Genomic DNA, 21,790 nt, shown 5'->3' on the forward strand with positions numbered 1-21,790 from the left:
TAACAGAGAGATCCCATAAAACTATGGCAGCATAGGTATTCCCTGTATTTCGATAGCAAGAATCTTATTAGCCAGCGACATTAGGATCACTTAAGATTTTGCTTTCATAGTCTGTACAGAGAGATCCCATAAAACTATGGCTAGCATAGGTATTCCCTGTATAAGCACAAATTAAAGCAGGAACAGTCCTAAGTTTGCTCATAGTCTGTACAGAGAGATCCCATAAAAACTATGGCAGCATCAATATTCCCAGTACTAAGTGCACAAATTCAGCAGGACAGTCCGCCTACGTTTGCTCATAGTCTGTCAGAGAGATCCCATAAAAACTATGGCAGCAACAAAATATTGCCCACTACTAAGCAGCAATTAAGTAGGAAAGTCCCCTACGTTTTGCTCATAGTCTGTACAGAGAGATCCCATAAAACTAGTGGCAGCCATCAAAATATTCCCAGTACTAAGCACAATTAAGCGGGAACAGTCCCCTACGTTTGCTCATAGTCTGTACAAAGAGATCCCATAAAACTATGGCAGCATAGGTATTCCTGTACTACTAAGCAGCAATTCAGCAGGAACAGTCCCCCTAAGTTTGCTCTACTAACTTGTACAGAGATGCCAATAAAACTATAGCAGCATAGGTATTCCCTGTACTAAGCACAATTCAGAGCAGGAACAGTCCCTAAGTTTGGCACATAGTCTGTAGCTAGAGAGATCCCATAAAACGATGGCAGCTAGGTAGTTCCCCTAATACTTAAGCACAATTCCAGGTCCAGGAAGCAGTCCTAAGTTTGCTGCATAGTCTGCACAGAGAGATCCCATAAAACTATGGCAAGCAATAGGTATTCCCTGTACTAGAGCACAATTCAGCAGGAAAGCCACCTAAGTTTGCTCATAGTCCTGCACAGAGAGATTCCCATAAAATAAAGGGGGGGGGGGGGGGGGTGGCAGCAAAATAGTATTCCCTGCGTACTAAGCACCAATTCAGCATGGAACAGTCCCTAAGTTTCCTTTATAAGTCCTTTACAGAGAGATCCCATAAAACTAGTGTGGCAGCATAGGTAATTCCCTGTACTAAGCACAATTCAGCAGAAACAGTCGCCGCCTACGTTTGCTCATAGTCTGTACAGAGAGATCCCATAAAATACTATGGCAGCTATAGGTAATTACCTGTACTAAGCACAATTCAGCAAGGAACAGTTTCTTGAAAGTTTGCTCATAAGTCTGTATAGAGAGAATCCCATAAATACTATGGCAGCAATAGGTATTCCTGTACTGAGCACAAATTCAGCAGGAACAAGTTTTCTTAAATGTTTGCTTCATAGTCTGTATAGAGCGATCCCATAAAACTTATGGCAGCATAGGTATTCCTAGCACTAAGCACAATTCACAGGAACAGCCCCTAAATTTGCTCATAGTCTGTACAGAGAGATCCCATAAACTATGGCAGCATAGGTATTCCTGTACTAAAGCACAATTCAGCAGGAACAGCCCTAAGTTTCCTTATAGTCTGTACAGAGAGATCCATAACTAATGGCAGCATAGTATTCCCCTGTACTAAGCACAATTCAGCAGGAACAGTCCCCTACGTTTGCCTCATAGTCTGTACAGAGAGATCCCATAAAACTATGGCAGCATAGGTATCCCCTGTTACTAAGCACAATTCAGCAGGAACAGTCCCCTATGTTTGCTCATAGTCTGTTACAGAGAGATCCCATAAAACTATGGCAGCATAGGTATTCCTGAACTAAGCACCAATTCAGCAGGAACGCCCCTGGAGTTTAAGGGACCCCTTAGGAGTTAGTGGCTTGATAAGTGATTGCAGTGTTAACATTGCACATAAAAGCTCCTTGTAATACACATATTTCCCTACTATGGAGTGACAGCCCCCTATAATTCTTTTTCTTTTAAACCACTTTCCCAAGCCAGCCATAGACACTGGTGATAGTAGATTGTACAATCTATGGCAGCAGAAAGTTGTTCAGAAGCAGCTCAGAGGGGTCCAAACTCTGACATCACAATCCAGTTCCCCCTCCCCATTGTTTGGAGAGAAAATAATCCCACAAGGCACAAGCCGTGAATGACACTTCAGGAGGGACCCGGGCGGCACAGCTTGGGGGGGCGGGCTCTGCTCCTTGGAGACAATGTTTTACCCCAGCTGGGGTGTAAAGTTATTTACAAAGCAAGAAATCTCCACCGGGGAGGTATAATCAGTTAAAAGCACCTCGAATATAAAGTCATATGGGACACTACAGGTTAATCCCATTATTTACAATAGGGAGAGAAAACACTGCCCCATGCAGGGGGGTGGGAGCCTCATATACAAGTATAATAAAGTTTATTGTAGAAAGAATAATATTCCTAGACAGAGGTACAAAATCTTCATTATAAAACATCCATGTACAAACATGAGCGTCACAAATCTCACACGGAGATTAGACGGTTAAAAGATTCAGGGGGGTCTCATACACCCCCAAAGAAATCTCCGATACTTCCAGTATCCAGAAGTATTAATAGCTGCCTGAATATAATGTATATATACACACTGAGTCCAATCCTATGAGGAGGATTTGGGTTCACAGGATAAAGGGGAAGTATAAATAATAGCTTAATAAATGCTAACAAGCCCCCCCCCTTTATTTAGAGGCACCCTCTGCATATTGAGGCACAACGTGGTGTGTACAGTAAACCCATGCATTTAATATTACACATATTACAGTCTGCCCCATGGATCCACTTCTTTAAAGGGCCAGTGCTGCTTTACATTAACCAGAAGTATGTTATAGAAAGTCCTCTTCTTAGCAACCTTTTAATTTGTCTTCTGCTTCTTATCAGAGTCCCAACGGGGGTCACCGACCCCAGCAGCTTTGGTGAGGCTAAATGGTCATTGTCCCTATTCACCTTCCAGCCACTCATTAAAACCGATGGGCGGTTGTTAAGGGTAAGCAATACCCTAGCAACCAGAATAGCTGCTGCAACGTCAAACTGTAGTCACTGCACAAAAATAATCAAAAAAACCCTAAATTAAAATATAGGAAGACCAATTGCAATTTGCGTCTGAGTAGTACTCTTTACATCATGTAAAACTGATAAGGGGGCAATTCTAAGCACGTTTGTAATTTACATTCATTATTTTATTTAATCCAGGATATTAAGGGGATACATGTACTGTGAATATGAATGAATTTTGTTACACAGCGCCACCCTGCTGGTCATTTCCCCACCAGTCCTGACCAGCAAGTAGTCAAGGAAACTGACCAGCAGTGGCGCTGTTGGAACAAAATTCATTCATATTAACAGCACACGTATCCCTTAATATCTTGGAATAAAAACAAAATAAATAATGAATGTAAATTTGAAACGTGCTTAGAATAGCCCCTTAATCAGTTTTACAATCACTTATTTTAAAGGTTTACTTATCCTTTAAACACATTATCAAGCTTAAAATCTAGAGCTCTCTTCTGCCCCCTGCTGGAGGCTGGGTTACTGCATAGTTGGGATGAAGGAATTGGGGCACAAAGAAAATCTCATATTTACATGTTCAAAAAAATGTTCAAAGATATTCTCCCTTCCACAGAAATGCATAGACGTCATTAGCAAATAGAAATAGCGCATTCACATCAGTATTTCTTTATGCAAAAAAAAAAAAAAAAAAAATGCTGACCTTTTCCAGTAGGCGGGGTGTAGGAAAGAGAAGCCGGAGTCGGTGCTGGATGCAGAGTTCAGTGTCGGTGTCAGTATGGGAGTGATTGCTGCAGGACGAGGAATGCTCTGGGGAGGTGCTCGATGCTCCACAGTCTGCGGGATACACAGACAAACACTAAATCATTTGCAACTTAACACAATTAGAAGTCCTGTTGGCTGATAGTGGGGGACTGGCTCTTAAGGTCCCATAGACGCAAAGATTTTCTTGCCGAACAACCGATTTGGCGAAGTCCGACCAATCCTTCGAAATTATCGTGAAATTAGTGGGATTCCAACGATCGTATATCTTGCGATTTTTCATCCGATATCTGTCAGAAAATTGATCGGCCAGGTAAAAAAATCTTGATGGGTCCCAGTACAATGTATCTATGTCTGCAGGGCCAAGCAGGCAGCTCCCCTCAGTTTTCGCCCGAAACGGTATTTTTAGTTGATGGACAGATCGTACATTTAAACAATTGTTTCGAAATATTAGTGGTCTCACGATAACGATTGGATCTTTTAAAAATCTTTACATCTATGGGCAGCTTTACTTACATAGACTTGAGATACTGCTCTTCAGCTCCGCCACCTGCTTGCTTTGATGCCTTCGCGAGGCAAAGGGTCGGATCTTTTTGGGACATATCCTCATTGCTTTCAGGTTGGGCCCTCCTCGGGCATCTGTGAATACAGTGAGAATCAGGGGCTGCTCCATAATATTATGTTCTGGGCACACAATATGCTATACCCTCATACTGTACTGTCTAAGGGAATCAATATGGCACCTCCTCCTCCCATATGTATAAATACAAATATACAGAGAAGGAATGTTCTGGGCACACAATAAGCTATACCCTCATACTGTACTGTCTAAGGGAATCAATATGGCACCTCCCTCCTTCCATATGTATAAATACAAATATACAGAGAAGGAATGTTCTTGTCCTGTATAAACTCTTTGGACTCTTTCAAAACTTTATCATAAGCACCAGCGCCACCTAGAGGCTGTTTCCGTCCTGATGTTAAGTCTACAGGTCAGATGATATAGTTGTTTTGGATGTTATTGCCTAATCCAAAGGCTCTACCCAAGGCAGGATAAGAGGGACCTGTAAACTTAGTAGTATGGGGCCCTATGATTACCAATTCTTATCCTGCCAGTCCTTTAATAAATATAGTTCAGTAGTCAGCCCCATCACAGATTCCTAAACTATTGGGACCTGACAGGGGGCAGGACTTCCCAGTACCCCAATAGTCTGACCCTGGCTCAGCCAATCAACTGCCAGACTGTGACCCAATACAACGACTGACAGCAAAGAATAAAACGTTTTCAGAAGCTGCAAAGCCTCCTATTCCCTAAAATTGCCTCAATTCAAACAGTTTCAGGCTTTAAAATGCACTTTTCAAACAACATAAAACTTACTCTTGAACTGCGAGTTGATCAGTAACTTTAGCCATGACGGAAACAGCGGGGGAACGAGGCTTCCAACTGCCCATTGAGTTTGGCGTCACTGCGATCCATGGAGTTTAATAGCAAATCTGACTCAGACTACTTGATCCTTGGCAACTGGGTCAGGAGCGTCATCAAGGTTATACATTGGCAGGGAGCAATCTTCTTTCATTCTGCAAAAAAAAATAATAATAAAGTTTTGGTTAACTTCCCCTTTAAACGTCATATAGCTAATAAAGGAAAGAGGAGAGTAGCAGGGTTCTGTTTGCCCTTGCAGAACGTAAGAGACAGCGACCAATGATGCAGATGATTGGATTCCAGATATGAGGAGTACCGGGATCATTAAAACAAACCCCCCCCCCTCCGAAAACTGCCGTTTCCATGGAAGAGCAACACAACTACTTATCGGAAGGAAAGTGCCTCTTATCTGGGCCGATATCAAGTGTTTGTGTTTGAGGGGGGAGGACAAACACTGCAATTAACACGTTTCCCCCCATACAGGGCTGATGGTTTGGGCTTTATACAGAGACTTTATTTACTTCATTACAGTGTCCGACCCTCCGAAGGTTGGAAACTTTACCCAGACAGAAACCCCTGGGCTACTAAATTATTGGGGGCCTTATTATTATTATACAAGAAGAGAATGGTGCTCCAATTAAAAAAAAAACAAAAAACGACCCACTGATAAACAAACCCCTGATCCACCTTAACTCTGCCCACCCTGCTGAAACTTTTAACTGCCAATCCCACTTCTCGGGCCCCTGCTTTTAGTATCCTGTAAACTCCCCTTGATGGTGGTCCTGCCCACGAGCCCACCAATCTGGTGAGGGAATTTGGAATTTTTCACCTAGAACAGCTTCGGGGGTATTGTGGGAGCCTGATGAAGGACTCTAGAAAGAGTAGATGGCAGCTGGAATAACTAAGATCCCAGGCAAGTGCCATATGTTAACCGACCAATCAGGACTGTGAGGGCCCTGGACCTAAGTATATGGTTACGGGTGAGGGAATGGAATGAAGTGTCCCCTCCTTTCTCATTTTATTAAATCAATTACAAGGTCCCGACTAGGACTCCCCGGCTGAATTCAGTTAAGTCAAATAAATGGAGATATAATAAGTATTTCCTTATGCGCTGACATTCGGTCTGTGCAACTGTCAGCTGCTCTCAGTGTCACCTGGAAATCAGAGCGCGTCACAAAGAGCGATGAGACTACAGATAAGTGACAGATAGCGGGAGCAGTGTACGCTAATTAATGGCGTCCCTCGAGACGAATGTACGAATGTCGAAGAACTTGCAGAGTTTCTCAGGAATGTTAAAGGGGTGGTTCACTTTTGAGTTAACTTTTAGTATGTTATAGAATGGCCAGTTCTAAGAAACATTTTAATTGGTCTTCATTTTTTATATTTTTCTAATTATTTGTCTTTTTCTTCTGACTCTTCCAAATTGGGGTCACTGACCCCATCTAAAAAACAAATGCTCTGTAAAGCTACACATTTATTGTTATTGCTACTCTTTTAGTCTCCTATTCATATTCTAGTCTCTTTTTTGGTTGCTAGGGTAATTTGGCCCCTAGCAACAAGATGGCTGAAATTGCAAACTAGAGAGCTGTTGAATAAAAAGCTAAATAACTCAAAAAAACACAAATAATAACAAAATGACAACTAAGGGATTTAGCAGCTCTACAGTTTGCAATTTCAGCAATCTGGTTGCTAGGGTCCACATTACCCTATCAACCATGCATTGAGTTGCATTAACTTTTAGTATGATGTAGAGAGTGACATTCTTAGTTTTCATTTTTTATTATTTGTGTTTTTTGAGTTATTTAGCTTTTTATTCAGTTTGCAATTTTAGCAATCTGGTTTCTATGGTCCGAATTCCCCTAGCAACCATGCACTGATTTGAATAAGAGACTGAAATATGAATAGGAGAGGCCTGAATAGAAAGACAAAAAATAAAAAGTAGCAATAACAATACATTTGTAGCCTTACTGTGCATTTGTTTTTAGACAGGGTCAGTGACCCCCCCCCATTTGAAAGAAAAAGGCAAACAACTAAAAAACTATAAGAGATAAATAATGAGGATCAATTGAAACGTTTCTTAGTATTGACCACTTATATTAGCCTTAAAGTTAACTTACAGGGCAACCACCCATTTAAGATTAAAATCAGGACTTATGAAGGAAGTCGGAGCACAGGAAGGACTTTGCTCTTCTGGCCTGTGCCCTGTATAAACAGACCCCTCCCTGTAAGCAGATGTCCATCATGTGGGGGGATTATATATTCACTGGAAATCGAATGATCCCCAATAGAAGGAAATTAAGAAATAACAAATGTTTTTGTGATTAAACTATAGGCAAAAAGTATGTTCAGCTCCAGCCCTATTCATTGCACTCACACCCCTTTATCAGTATCAGTTTTTCTTGCGTTTAAAGGAGAAGGAAAGGTTAAAATTAAGTAAGCTTTATCAGAAAGGTCTATATAAATACACCATTAATCCCTCAAATTAATACTGCTCTGAGTCCTCTGTCAAAAGAAATACCACATTTCTTTCCTTCTATTGTGTACTCATGGGCTTCTGTATCAGACTTCCTGTTTTCAGCTTAAACCTCCAGGGCTAGGGCTTGAGCATGCTCAGTTTGCTCCTCCCTTCCTCCTCCCCTTCCTGCTGTAATCTGAGCCCAGAGGTATGAGTGAGCAGGGAGACACTCAGGCAGGAAGTGATGTCACAGCAAGCTAATATGGCAGCTGCTGGAATAAATATCGTAATGTAGCTTGCACTATTGCAGCTAATCTATTGGCAATAAACTGCGTAGCTTTCTTTCTCCTTTAAAAAGGCACAAGTGATTTTGGACTCCTGTATCTGTTATTGTAAGTCGGAATTCTCAGCAGGGGGCCCTAAAGACGACATTAATCATCAAAATGAGGGATTGGAATAAAGCTAATTACACCACTATGAGCATTTATCCTATTACCCTGACAGGGGGCAACACCAAAGCACTAATCAGCACAAAATGAGCTTTTTCTTCTTTTTTTTTTATAAAAAAAAAAACCCTATTTTTCAGTAAATAGCTTTTTCTTTGTAAATCCCGGAAACAAGGGGGCTTACGATCGGAAGGAAAAAAAATTGGACTTTTGCCTGTGTGTTTGAAAATAGACTGCGGGGATAAAGGGGATTAGTCTCTGGAGCTGTCATAAATAGGGGATTTATATATGTATATATATGTCATAAATAGGGGATAAGTGAATCTTGAGATTGATGCTCATCTGCGGAGTTAACCCTTAAGTGGGAGGCGATCAGTTACACGGAGGGAGGGACAAGGGTTTTATCAATGGCAGTCTCAGATATTTATTGGACAAAAAGTGACAATAATTGCTGGTTCCGGTGCACTTTTGCACCCATTGCTATAACTAGTGATCAGAAATAAGTTCCACTGAATTAGATATAGGAATGGGACCTGTTATCCAGAATGCTCGGGACCTGGGGTTTTCCTGATAACGGACCTTTCTGTAGTTTGGATCTTCATACCTTAAGAACATTAAATTAAGACAATTGGCTTCCAATAAGAATTAATTATCTTTGTTGGGATCAAGTACAACCAATTGTTTTATTATTACACAGAAAAAGGAAATACAATAAAACCACAACATTTAAATGCTTTTTTTCTACTAGAAAATCATGTAAACATTAAATAAACCCAATAGGCTGGTTTTGCTTCCAATAAGGATTAATTATATCTTAGTTGGGATCAAGTACAGTTATGGGACCTGTTATCCAGAATGCTGTGGACCTGGGGTTTCCGGATAATGGATCTTTCTGTTATTTGGATCTTTATCCCTTAGGTCTACTAGAAAATTATTTAAACATCAAATAAACCCAATAGGTTGGTTTTGCTTCCAATAAGGATTAATTATATCTTAGTTGGGATCAAGTACAAGCGACTGTTTAATTATTACACAGAAAAAGTAAATCCAATAAAACCAATAAAAAAATTAAATGCGTTTTTTTCCCGCCTAGTGAAATCAGAAATCCCAGTTTGAATATTTCAGCTTGGTCGAAGGTTTTACGGACAGAAACAAGAGAACAAAATGGTTAAAAATGCATCAAAAATCACCAAAATTGCACTATTATCCCCAAAATAATATACAAAAGGTATTGCGCAGCGAATACGCTTTTCACGATGGCGATAAAATATCTTTCTATGCAAAAAAAAAACAAAAAACAGACAATGCGATAAGTACAAAAAACAAGAAAAACAAATAGTGTAAGTGCGCATACGTGTACAACCGGCAGAATTGCGTGTTATGTGCGTGTGCAGGTGTGTAAATAAATAAGTGTGTATTAATTATTAATTAATTATGAGTAACAAGTGGGTGTGGCTGTATAAAACTGGACAGCTTCAGGACAAAAATGAAAATAATTCAAAAAGTGCTGAAAATATTTTTATACCAATGTCACTTGTTCTTCTCTGGCTGAGACCCCGAAAAAGAATCTTCTCCTGCACCCGAAAATCCCTTCTGTGTCCTCCAATATCTTCTCTTGTCCCCAATATTCCCATCTGCAACTTTACAGCCCCCTCCCCCTCACCTGCTCCACGTGCAGCTCCTGCTCTTCGGCGATGGGCGGGGCTTACTGATATCAACCAACCAGCGCCAAAGTGAGGCTTGGAACACAATGTGGGAATTCCAGCGTTGCTAGGCAGCAGTGTACAGAACAGTTGCCCTGGAATCTTCAGCTGGCCGGTAGTCCAGAGAGGAGGAGGAACAGATAGGGAAGGCTCTGGGGAAAGGCAGAGAGAGACAGGGAATGAGAGGGATGTTTCTTATGGTATATTAGTTTATAGTCTGGCCACTTTTTATTTTATAGGGACTTTCACCCCCTGTTGGACAGTGAGAATGTAAAGGATTTATTATACATTTCTTTTATTTATTAATGTCCTGCCAAAGACTGAGCATTCTGGGAGTTGTAGTTCTGGAGTTGTAGTTCATTAACAACTTAAAGTGCAATGTCCTTTTGACCCTCCCCTCAAGCTTCCCTCAATGCCTGCACCACTGTAGTACTAACTCCAACCCTACTCACATCTTCTCTCATTCCCAGAGACTATTATCCACTGTTACTATAGACACCATCTCTCCCTACTATACCTGCTATCCCACAGTCACACTCCCTTCCCAGAGACTATTATCCACTGTTACTATAGACACCATCTCTCCCTACTATACCTGCTATACCACAGCCACACTCCCTTCCCAGAGACTATTATCCACTGTTACTATAGGCACCATCTCTCCCTACTATACCTGCTATCCCACAATCACACTCCCTTCCCAGAGACTATTATCCACTGTTACTATAGACACCATCTCTCCCTACTATACCTGCTATCCTACAGTCACACTCCCTTCCCAGAGACTATTATCCACTGTTACTATAGGCACCATCTCTCCCTACTATACCTGCTATCCCACAGTCACACTCCCTTCCCAGAGACTATTATCCCACTATTACTATAGACACCATCTCTCCCTACTATACTTACTATCCCACAGTCACACTCCCTTCCCAGAGACTATTATCTACTGTTACTATAGACACCATCTCTCCCTACTATACCTGCTATCCCACAGTCACACTCCCTTCCCAGAGACTATTATCCCACTGTTACTATAGGCACCAATTTGGAGTAACTTGGGGGCCCGTAGGTAGATGCTAACAAAGTTTATATCAAAAAATGATATAAGTCCCAAAGCTTCTTCAAGTAAAAAGTATTAATTTATTGTAGTACACATTTAAAAGAAATATAACTGGTACATACTACCCCCCATATCCCACCTTACGCGTTTCGCACCCTCCGGCGCTTAGTCATAGGTGTATCTATCAGTAAGGGGTCAGTTACAGAATTTAAACCCAAGTGGTCCCACCCCTTTTATGTTTAAAACCAATCATGGGTCACAGGCAATTATCCCTGCTTTATACTCATTAACCCATAATACTTCTTGAAGGGTGTATGTACCATTTCAGTAATATAACAGTTTAAAGTTACACATTGTGTTCAAATCTTTCTTTAACCGCACAGTTCATCCAATTAGTTATTGCACAATGTTATTTTTAACAGTAATTAAATTTCTCCACATCGATTAGTTAATCTCTAGCCTTGCACAAATTCCATTCTTGTCAGCCTTATATCATATGTATATATTGTCTCCATTATAGCTATTTTCATTATGAGTATTATAAAACAAGTGTATTCCTTTTCTTTATACATATTTAGGTATAACATGTCACATCAAATTCATGATTCAATCCCAATGGCAATCGTGACGTGATTTGATGAATCATGAATTTGATGCAAGGCTAGAGATTAACTAATCGATGTGGAGAAATTTAATTACTGTTAAAAATAACATTGTGCAATAACTAATTGGATGAACTGTGCGGTTAAAGAAAGATTTGAACACAATGTGTAACTTTAAACTGTTATATTACTGAAATGGTACATACACCCTTCAAGAAGTATTATGGGTTAATGAGTATAAAGCAGGGATAATTGCCTGTGACCCATGATTGGTTTTAAACATAAAAGGGGTGGGACCACTTGGGTTTAAATTCTGTAACTGACCCCTTACTGATAGATACACCTATGACTAAGCGCCGGAGGGTGCGAAACGCGTAAGGTGGGATATGGGGGGTAGTATGTACCAGTTATATTTCTTTTAAATGTGTACTACAATAAATTAATACTTTTTACTTGAAGAAGCTTTGGGACTTATATCATTTTTTGATATAAACTTTGTTATAATTGATAGCCCTCTTGAACTGGGGCGAGTCCCGTAGGCTTGGCTGGATAATTATATGGACTCCCGATCTTGTATAGAATCATGTAGGTAGATGCTCACATGAGCAAAGTGGCCTGTTATCCTTGGAGAATGAGAGACCCCGGAACACTGTGACAGACCTACATCTCACCGACCCACAACTCACCGACCCAGCACACAACGATCTTTCACTCCACTCATGGGGGAAATATTCTCTAAAAAGTTTAAAAAAAAGGGTCTGTTTCAACCTTTCTTAAAACTCCTTTTTTCATAAAGTCCTCCCTGGCGTAATGTCTAGACTTGTAAGGGTTTTTAGTTTATCAACATTCACTGAAAAACAGAACTTTCCTCATTTTTCCTTCTAAAAGTTAAAAACTCACGGCTTTTTAATTCTTCCTTAACTTGATGTCCATGTATTCACAACCTCTGTACTAATAAACTGAACCCTCTCTCTCCCTCCCTTTCACTCTAAAGCTGGCCATAGACGCACAGATCCTATCTGTACGAATCAAGGATTCATACGATTTTCGGATCGTGTGTGGAGAGTGCCGACATCTTTCGTCCGGCGGAGATCGGTCGTTTGGTCGATCGGACAGGTTTGATTTTGACCCGCCGGAGTCCATATGACCGAACGTTCAGATTACCCCCGATATAGTCATACTCGTTAATGTCATATCAGGGAAAGATCCGCTCATTTGGAGATGTCGCCAAACGAGCGGATCTTTGCGTCTATGGCCACCTTAACTCACTCTCTTGTATTTTCAATTTCTCTAGGCCAACAAATGGAAGAGATGAGAGCCAGTGAGTGTGTATATATATTTATAAGAATGAAATAGTGAGCGAGTGCCTCTGTGAGTGACGTGTATGTATATTATTTTATGCTGCTCTCTTTAGGTAAGAGAAAATATTTCTATTTACAGAGTGGAGTTTCTTAGGGTGTATCATAGCTGTGCCGTTTATCTAGAGTCAAAAAGCTCACCCAACGCTCAAACGAAACAAACAAGAAACACTGTGAATTCCCTCTAGTGAAGGATTTCAAATGTACATTCCCCTTGTGTTTATATCGGATGAGACGGATGATTTCTACATAACACTGAATAATCGAATCAACTCTGAATAAAACAAAGTGTTCTGCGAAATATTTTTGGTTTCAATTGTTTCTTTTTAAAAACAAATGAAATGTTTCAAACAGGCAACGATGTAAAACTATTTGTAAAACTACCAATGCCCATAAAATCCAAAAGTAAATGCACATTAGCTAAACACATAGAATTCAAGAATATTTATCTGTTTTAAATCCCTGCGACCGGTAAAGGCCATCAAGCCTGAATTCCTTGGGTCGCAATTTAATTAGTTAGTAAAAGAATTCGTAGCGTGCGGTTAAAATCCCCCGAAACCAGTAGTATAAACACGGTTGCATCCAAAGCAATCCTGCTACATATATTACTAATAATACTAAATATAACATTGTATTATTACTTTTCTGTTATTATTAATGTCATTGCTATAGAATAAGGGGTCAGGGTTGTTCAGCCAGAGGCCAGACAGTCAGGGGATGCTGGGAGTCAGTGGGTGATGGGAGTAGTTATATAGAGGTGTCTAGTCTATTCCTCCATTAGTAATAACACACAGCGCTGACTCTAATATAAACTTAGGCCTTCACCTTAAGGTGGGGGGGGAGATCTGTCAGTGAAAGTGGTGCTTAGAATTGAGTCTGCGACTGTAGACTAAATAGGCAGATAAGTCCCTTTGCTCTGTTGGGTGTGATGTTTAGGAATAGGCTCTGAAAAGGAAAAGGCAAATAAAGAGCAATATTCTGACCCCTCAATCCTTGTTGCTGCAGCCCTCATTGGCCTCTCAACTCCTACCTTTTCTCACAACTGAAATTTCGTTATTTGCTGCAAGGACAAAAAATATTTTTAATATTAAGACGTAATGGAGAAAATGATATGCTTGTTCATTGGAATGTCTAAAAAAAAAAATCAGTGAATAGTTTGACAAGAGGGAGCAAGATGACTTGGGTGCTGGGTAACTGGCACCAGCCTCTATTCCTTGGGTGTATGGGATATAAATCTGCAGCTTATTCTCTCTTCCCCTCCTGGCCCCTGTTTCCCTTCACACAGAAGAGAGTGTCGAATAAAAGGGCAACTTACAGTGGTTAAACAGACTCCAGGCTCTAGGAACGTCCCCTTATCTCTTTGTTAAAAGTGTATCCAAGAGCGGGGGAGCAGCATTTGCTGGTGGGTGCAGCTGGGTTCCCCGACTTGCAGTTTTCAGTGAAGATGATCCACTGTTTCAGGCCGTGTGTGTCCTGGGTAGGGAGCTGTGGGCAGAGGGAAGTGGCCAATGCTGTGAGTAGATTTAGGCACAAGGATCAGCCTTCCTTTCCACAGTGCCTGTTGCATCCAGGGTTGCCACCTGGCCGGTATTTTACTGGCCTGGCTGGAAGGGGCGATCCTACCCAATTTGCCACCCAAGACGGCCTTTGTTTTTGCCGCCCCCGCCTCCCCACAGCACTCGCCTTCAGCGCCAGACGGGGGTCGGCGGGGGGTCCACGTTGCTAGTGCAGAGAGCGCAATTGCTCTCTCTGCACTAGAAGAGCCGAATTTCCTATCTATCTATCTAGAGATAGAGAGATAGATATATAGATAGATAGATAGCTAGATAGATAGAGATAGATAAATAATAAATAGATAGATAGATAGATAATAGATAGATAGATATATAGATAGATAGTGTAACGGTCGGCACCCAACACCAGAACAAACACCAAGCACCCTGGTCTCGGCTCGTGCTTCACCAGTAGTGTGACCCCCGTTGGCCTCGGGAGGAGCCTCAGCTAATTGGATGCCACCAGGACTTAAGGAGAGGTGCAAGACTAGAGGTTCTGGATAGACAGAGGGGCACGACTGTTAGAAAGAGTCTTTAGGCCGAGGGTCACGGTACAAAACAGGAAACAGAATTGTAGTCAGTACAGGCAGGGTCAAGGCAGGCAGAAGTCAATCGTAATCAGGCAGGCAAAGGTCAAAACCGGGTAATCAGTCAGACAGAAGGGTTCGGCAGAAGGATAGTCGATATTCAGGGAAGGGTCAGATATAGAAGTCAGGATAATCGTATAGCCAGGCAGGGGTCAAAACCAGAATCAGAATCAAAACAGCTCACAAAGCACCAGGAACAAGATCCTATCATGGGCAGTTTGCTCAATACTGAATTCCCCTTTTATACCCTGGTGTTTTCGCACCATCGAATCCTTTTGTGCGTCAGCGTCATCACGCCAGCGCGTCCAAGTCAATAAAGGAAACGAGACGCGGGTGCGCGCCCTAAGAAGCAGCAATGGCGGAGGACGAAGAACCAGATAGATAGAGAGAGATAGATACAGTGTCGGACTGGCCCACCGGGAAAAATCCAGATGGGCCCCAGTCCTTGTGGGCCCCTACGATCACATTCCCATCCCAGAGCGGTTTTGCAATGGGCCCCGCAGCGCTGCCACTATCACCTGGGCTCCTGGGCTGGATACTGAACTGCCTGACAAAGCTGCTGCCAGTAGCCTGACTGTGCTTTGCTCTGTGCAGGGTGGTTGTGCCATTCGCTGCACTGCTGCGCAACTTTCAGTGTGTGAGTGCGATGCTCCTGATGATGATGTTATTGACCTGGCTGGTGTCCAAAGCTTCCTCATGGGGGAAGAGAGAGTTGGGCATGTAACGCGTCAGAGAGGCAGAGCCTGAGGTACTGCTGGACTAGTGCTGTGGGGTGGATGGATCCTCCTGGCTGGCTGCATTCACTTTCGCTGCCTGCTTGTGCCTGGGCAAGTTCAAGTTGTGCTGATGACTTTAATCACCCCGGGGGGTTGGGGGGGCACGGACTGTGTAATAGGCAGCAGGTTGCCGCTGCTCTGACAGTCATCGCTCGGCTGTTCTGTTCCCCTGCTCCGCATTGATTGCAGGATAGGCGCCGTGCTAGGTGAGTTTCCCTTCTGTGGGTTAACTATATATATATATATATAATTAGGTAAGGTTATTTTATGTAAGGCCAACAAGATGTGAAGGGCCACATAAGATTTATATATATAACCTGTGCAGTGTAGGCACAAGTTCATGGCAAAGAGAGACCCACACGCGCCAGCAATTTCTCATAAACTGCCTATAAAAGGAAAGAATTGGTTAGGCTGCTTTTAAAGGGGCTGTTCACCTTTCAGTATGACGTAGAGAGGCATATTCTGAGACAATTTGTAATTTTGAGTTATTTAGCTTTTTATTCAGCATCTCTTTAATGTGCATCTTAACCAATCTGGTAACTAGGGCCCAAATTCCCCTAGCAACCATGCACTGATTTAAATAAGAGACTGGAATATGAATAGGAGAGGCCTGAATAGAAGGATCATTAATAAAAAGTAAGCAAAAGAGTCAGAAGAAAAAGGCAAATAACTATAAAACAATAAATAATGAGAACCAATTGGAAAGATGCTTATAATTAGCCATTCTATAACAAAAGAAAATTTACCTTAAAGGTGAACCACCCCTTTAATTGAAAAGATTGAAATACAAGGCCAGAATTCTAGTAGCAACATCATACGGTCGGTTACAAAGTAAGACTAAGTAAAATATCTGGCTGTAGAATCCATGACCGTTAAGAGTATCACATATTGAGTAGGCTGTAAGTTTTAAGCCAATGAATAAAGAGTGCAAGCAGAGCTTGGTGGTGGCAAAACTCCCTCTCCTGTCTCCCAGGTGGCACATCATCATATAACTAACTTGAGGACATTACACGCTATACTGAAGCCCCCTTGCTGCAGCACAGGGACTTACTTTGGTCAAAATATAAAAAATAAAAATAAGTTATTAAAAAATGTGTATAATTATTTTTTGTCACACTGTTACTAGGGTGGGGATCAGCAGACAAAAAGTTGCAAGTTTTTTTTTTACCTCTTAGGGTATAGTGCACCATTTACTATGTTATAGAATGGACAATTCTAAGCAAGGTTTCAATTGGTCTTTTTTTATTTTGTATAGTTTTCAAATTGCATGCCTTCTTCTTCTGACTCAAAGCAATGGCTAAAATGCCAAAAATGCTAAGTAATTAAAAAAAACACGAATAAAAAATGAAAACCAATTGCAAATTGTTTTAGAATATCACTCTCTGGGTCATACTATTCTCCTGTCATTCTTTTTATGGTGTCGTTTTTATTTCTAAATTACATTATTTACACTGCATGTAATTTACTTTCATTCCTGAACCAACAAGTGTATTTAGTTGTAATATTGGTGTGTAGGTGCATCTCAGGTCATTTTGCCTGGTCATGTGATTTCAGAAAGAGCCAGCACTTTAGGATGGAACTGCTTTCTGGCAGGCTGTTGTTTCTCCTACTCAATGTAACTGAATGTGTCTCAGTGGGACCTGGATTTTACTATTGAGTGTTGTTCTTAGATCTACCAGGCAGCTGTTATCCTGTGTTAGGGAGCTGCTATCTGGTTACCTTCCCATTGTTCTGCTGTTAGGCTGCTGGTGGGAAACGGAGGGGGTGATATCACTCCAACTTGCAGTACAGCAGTAAAGTGTGATAAAAGGGTTACCTTGTTTATATTTCATGTGCATTTACTTAAAAGGATTCTGTTATGCTTTTGTATTTATGACTAATATTTTAATTTAATATTGTCGCAGCCATTCCAGTTTTTTTTTAAAATAAAAATGTTAATTTTTATATTTGCGGGCACTAATTTGTACGGGAGGGTGGGCCCTTGAGATGAGGTTTCCTGGTGGGCAACAGGCACCCCAGTCCGACACTGGATAGATAGATAGATAGAGAGAGAGAGAGAGAGAGAGAGAAAGAGAGAGAGAGAGATGGATGGATGGATGAATGGATAGAGAGAGATAGATAATAGATAGAGAGAGAGCGAGAGAGAGCGATAGAGCGACAGAGAGAGAGCGACAGAGAGAGAGAGCGACAGAGAGAGAGAGCGACAGAGCGACAGAGAGAGAGAAACAGAGAGAGAGAGAGACAGAGAGAGAGAGAGACACAGAGAGATAGACAGAGAGATAGACAGAGAGAGAGATAGACAGAGAGAGAGATAGACAGAGAGAGAGAGAGAGAGAGATAGACAGAGAGAGAGAGATAGACAGAGAGAGAGAGAGATAGACAGAGAGAGAGAGAGACAGAGAGAGAGAGAGAGAGAGAGAGACAGAGAGAGAGATAGACAGCGAGAGAGAGATAGACAGCGAGAGAGAGATAGACAGCGAGAGAGAGATAGACCGAGAGAGAGAGATAGACAGAGAGAGAGAGAGATAGACCGAGAGAGAGAGACAGAGAGAGAGAGAGAGACAGAGAGAGAGAGATAGACAGAGAGAGAGAGATAGACAGAGAGAGAGATAGACAGAGAGAGAGATAGACAGAGAGAGAGAGATAGACAGAGAGAGAGAGAGATAGACAGAGAGAGAGAGATAGACAGAGAGAGAGAGATAGACAGAGAGAGAGAGATAACAGATAGATAACAGATAGACAGATAGATAACAGATAGACAGATAGATAGACAGATAGACAACAGATAGACAGATAGACAACAGATAGACAACAGATAGACAACAGATAGACAACAGATAGACAGATAGACAACAGATAGACAGATAGACAACAGATAGACAGATAGACAACAGATAGACAACAGATAGACAGATAGACAGATAGACAACAGATAGACAGATAGACAACAGATAGACAGATAGACAACAGATAGACAGATAGATAACAGATAGACAGATAGACAGATAGATTAGATAGATAGATAGATAGATAGATAGATAGATAGATAGAGATAGACATATACTGTAGATAGATAATAGATAGATAGATAGATAGATAGATAGATAGATAGATAGATAGATAGATAGATAGATAGAGATATATGATAGATAGATAGATAGATAGATAGATAGATAGATAGATAGATAGATAGATAGATAGATAGATAGATAAAGAGAGAGAGAGAGAGAGATGGATGGATGGATAGATAGACAGAGAGAGAGCGAGAGCGAGAGAGAGATAGACACAGATAGATAGATAATAGATAGATAGATAGATAGAGATAGATAGACAGACAGACAGACAGACAGACAGACAGACAGACAGACAGATAGAGACAGATAGATAGATAATAGATAGAGAGATAGATAGATAAATAGATGATAGATAGATAGATAGATAATAGATAAAGAGAGAGAGAGAGAGAGAGAGAGAGAGAGAGAGAGAGAGAGAGAGAGATGGATGGATAGACAGAGAGAGAGCGAGAGAGAGAGATACACACAGATAGATAGATAATAGATAGATAGATAGATGGATAGATAGTCAGAGATAGATAGATAATATAGAGAGAGAGAGAGAGAGATAGATGATAGAAATATATATATAGATGATAGATAGACAAACAGACAGACAGACAGACTGTCAGACTTACCGAACCGGGAGGAACCACGGATGCTGAGGAAGAGAACCCCTACAGCTCCCCCACCAGTGCACCCTTGACTGGATACAAGTGAGACTAGTGAAGGTGTAGTATGGGAGCCGGTGATTACTAGCAGGATGCGCCGGCCTGTGGTGGGGCGGGTCTTGTGGCTGTAAATACAGGAAGATGTGGTCGTTCAGCTGCAGGAAGTAGTTGAGGGCAAGAGGACGTCACGGGGATACTGGCAACGGGCAGTCACCTTGGGCGTCAGCTGCAGGAAGATGTTGAAGAATAATCAGCAGATATGACGGTTAGCGCAGGTGATGAAATTAGCCGCTTCACTCCATAACACTGGTGGGTCAGGTGGCGTCTAGTTGATAGTAGTGTTGTTCACAGGATGACGGTTCCCAAGAAGTTAGCTGAGGTGTAGCCAGGAAAGGCAAAACTGGTCGCCCAGCGGTAATCAGAAGTTCAACCAAGTAACAGTGGTCAAGGCAGGGAAGCGTAAACCAAAAGCAAGCAAAGTTCGGCAACAGGTAGTCAAATATCAAGCGGAGTTCCAAAGGGTTAACACACAGAAGCGTAATCAGACAGGCAAGCAGAGTTATGGCAACAGGAGTTCAATACCAAGCGGAGTTCCAAAGGGTTAAATACAGTAGCGTGATCAGACAGGCAAGCAGAGTTCGGCAACAGGTAGTCAATATCCACCGAAGTACCAAAAGGGTTAAACAGGAGCGTAGTCAAATAATCAGTAGCAGGATCAAACCAAAGTTCAGATATAGTAGAGAATCACTTACTCAATGTTGCTCGGAAAAACGATGTCCAAGCACTGGAGTCATCAGTGTGCTGAAAGAAATAAGGTTGCCTGCGTCCATACGCTGCGCCCAGCGAATCCCCTGCGTCGGCGTCACGATATGTACGCTGTGACATCACTGGAACGCATCGCGCCGAACAGAGGATCGGTGAGTACCTGACACAGACAGACAGACAGACAGACAGATAGATAGCTATAAATAAAATAGCTGGTTGGCTAACTGACGTATGAATACACAAAATAACACACACACTTGCCCATTCCCTCTGCCAATAACTGAAAAGTGGTTTGATACAAACTATAACAATTTGTAAATAGATGTAGGCAATTTAGACAAATAAGGTATTTTCTATAAACGTAGACGAATAATTAGGGCTAATGAAAAGAGACCATTAAGTCTCAGTGTGGGCCAGGTTAAAATAAAAAATATACAGCTATTGCCATGAGATTTTTTTCCTGGAGCCTATGAAGTCGCTTGGCAAATGATATAAAAATAAAAGGCAGACATTTCAGTAAGAGGTAAAATAATGGAAAATCGTCCATTTATAATGTGGGCGCAGAAAAGCTAAGGGGCAGGTAAGGGAATTGTATGAACAACGGTGCGGCTTGAGGGCTGCGCCCGGTGATACAAGAGCAAACAAAGCGCCCCATTCACTTAGTGCCAATGGGCTATTAAGGAGCCCAGCACCTAGTCGCTAATAAATAAATATTTGGGCAAGTCTGCGGAATGTCATACTAGTTGATATTACTCCATTCCTGCCACTGCCGGCTTCAAAGAGCTCAGTGCAGTCCGTGTTCAGGAAAAGTGGGGAAATCTAATTGTCTGGGAGTCCGGGCGACCAAGCGAAACACAAAATATTAGTATTTACTCCTCTCTGATTTGCTTTCAGATAGAGGCACAGGTATAAGGTCCTGCCATCAGTCTGGCCTGTGTGGGGAATTAGTAGAGACAAGCCTTGCCCCCAGCCCGGACTGGCAATCTGTGGTTCTGGCAAATGCCAGAGGGGCTGCTATAAAGTCCATAGACAGTCAGTATTTTAGTGGCTGATTGGGCCTCTGTGGTTCCTAAAATGCCAGGGCCTATTTTAATTCTCAGTCCGGACCTGCTTCTGTGCTACCCAAACCTGCACACAACTGCCTGGCCTCCTCCTTTGGGCTGCCTTTCTATCCCTGCCTCCCACTTACTTTCCTTTATAATGAATGAAGTATGGAGACCTGCTTATTCTATAGCATTCTCCTTCTGATCAGATTGTGTTTTAGATTTTACACAGGAGAATAAATGATATAAAAGGATTCAACTCATCTAAGAAATGTGGCGCTTTAAATAGTACGAAATGGACAGGCGCAAACAAATAAATTACCAGTGCAATGCAAATATAATTCATACAAAATAAAAACAATCCATATTCTGTTGCAACGATTAAGTCATATGACCTGCCCAAATATTTAAATAATATATAAATATATATTGAGGATAAATTGTCGATTGTATAAAAATGTAATAAAGGATAATAATAATAATAGATCTAAATGAGGAAACAATGTCGGATGCTGAAATTAATTCACTGTGTAATTGTCTGACCCGTCTGCACAAAAAAATAAATCTTAAAG

General features: G+C 41.5%; 1 protein-coding gene across 9 annotated transcripts in view; it reads left to right on the forward strand.

The window, feature by feature from the left end:
* The window catches only part of LOC121393056, a 1,743,327-nt gene that overhangs the window by 1,368,012 nt on the left and 353,525 nt on the right, over positions 1-21,790 (forward strand). The gene's annotated exons all lie outside the window — the stretch shown is intronic.

Source organism: Xenopus laevis, chromosome 3L, assembly GCF_017654675.1.
Source record: "Xenopus laevis strain J_2021 chromosome 3L, Xenopus_laevis_v10.1, whole genome shotgun sequence".
In the NCBI taxonomy this organism is placed as follows: domain Eukaryota; kingdom Metazoa; phylum Chordata; class Amphibia; order Anura; family Pipidae; genus Xenopus; species Xenopus laevis.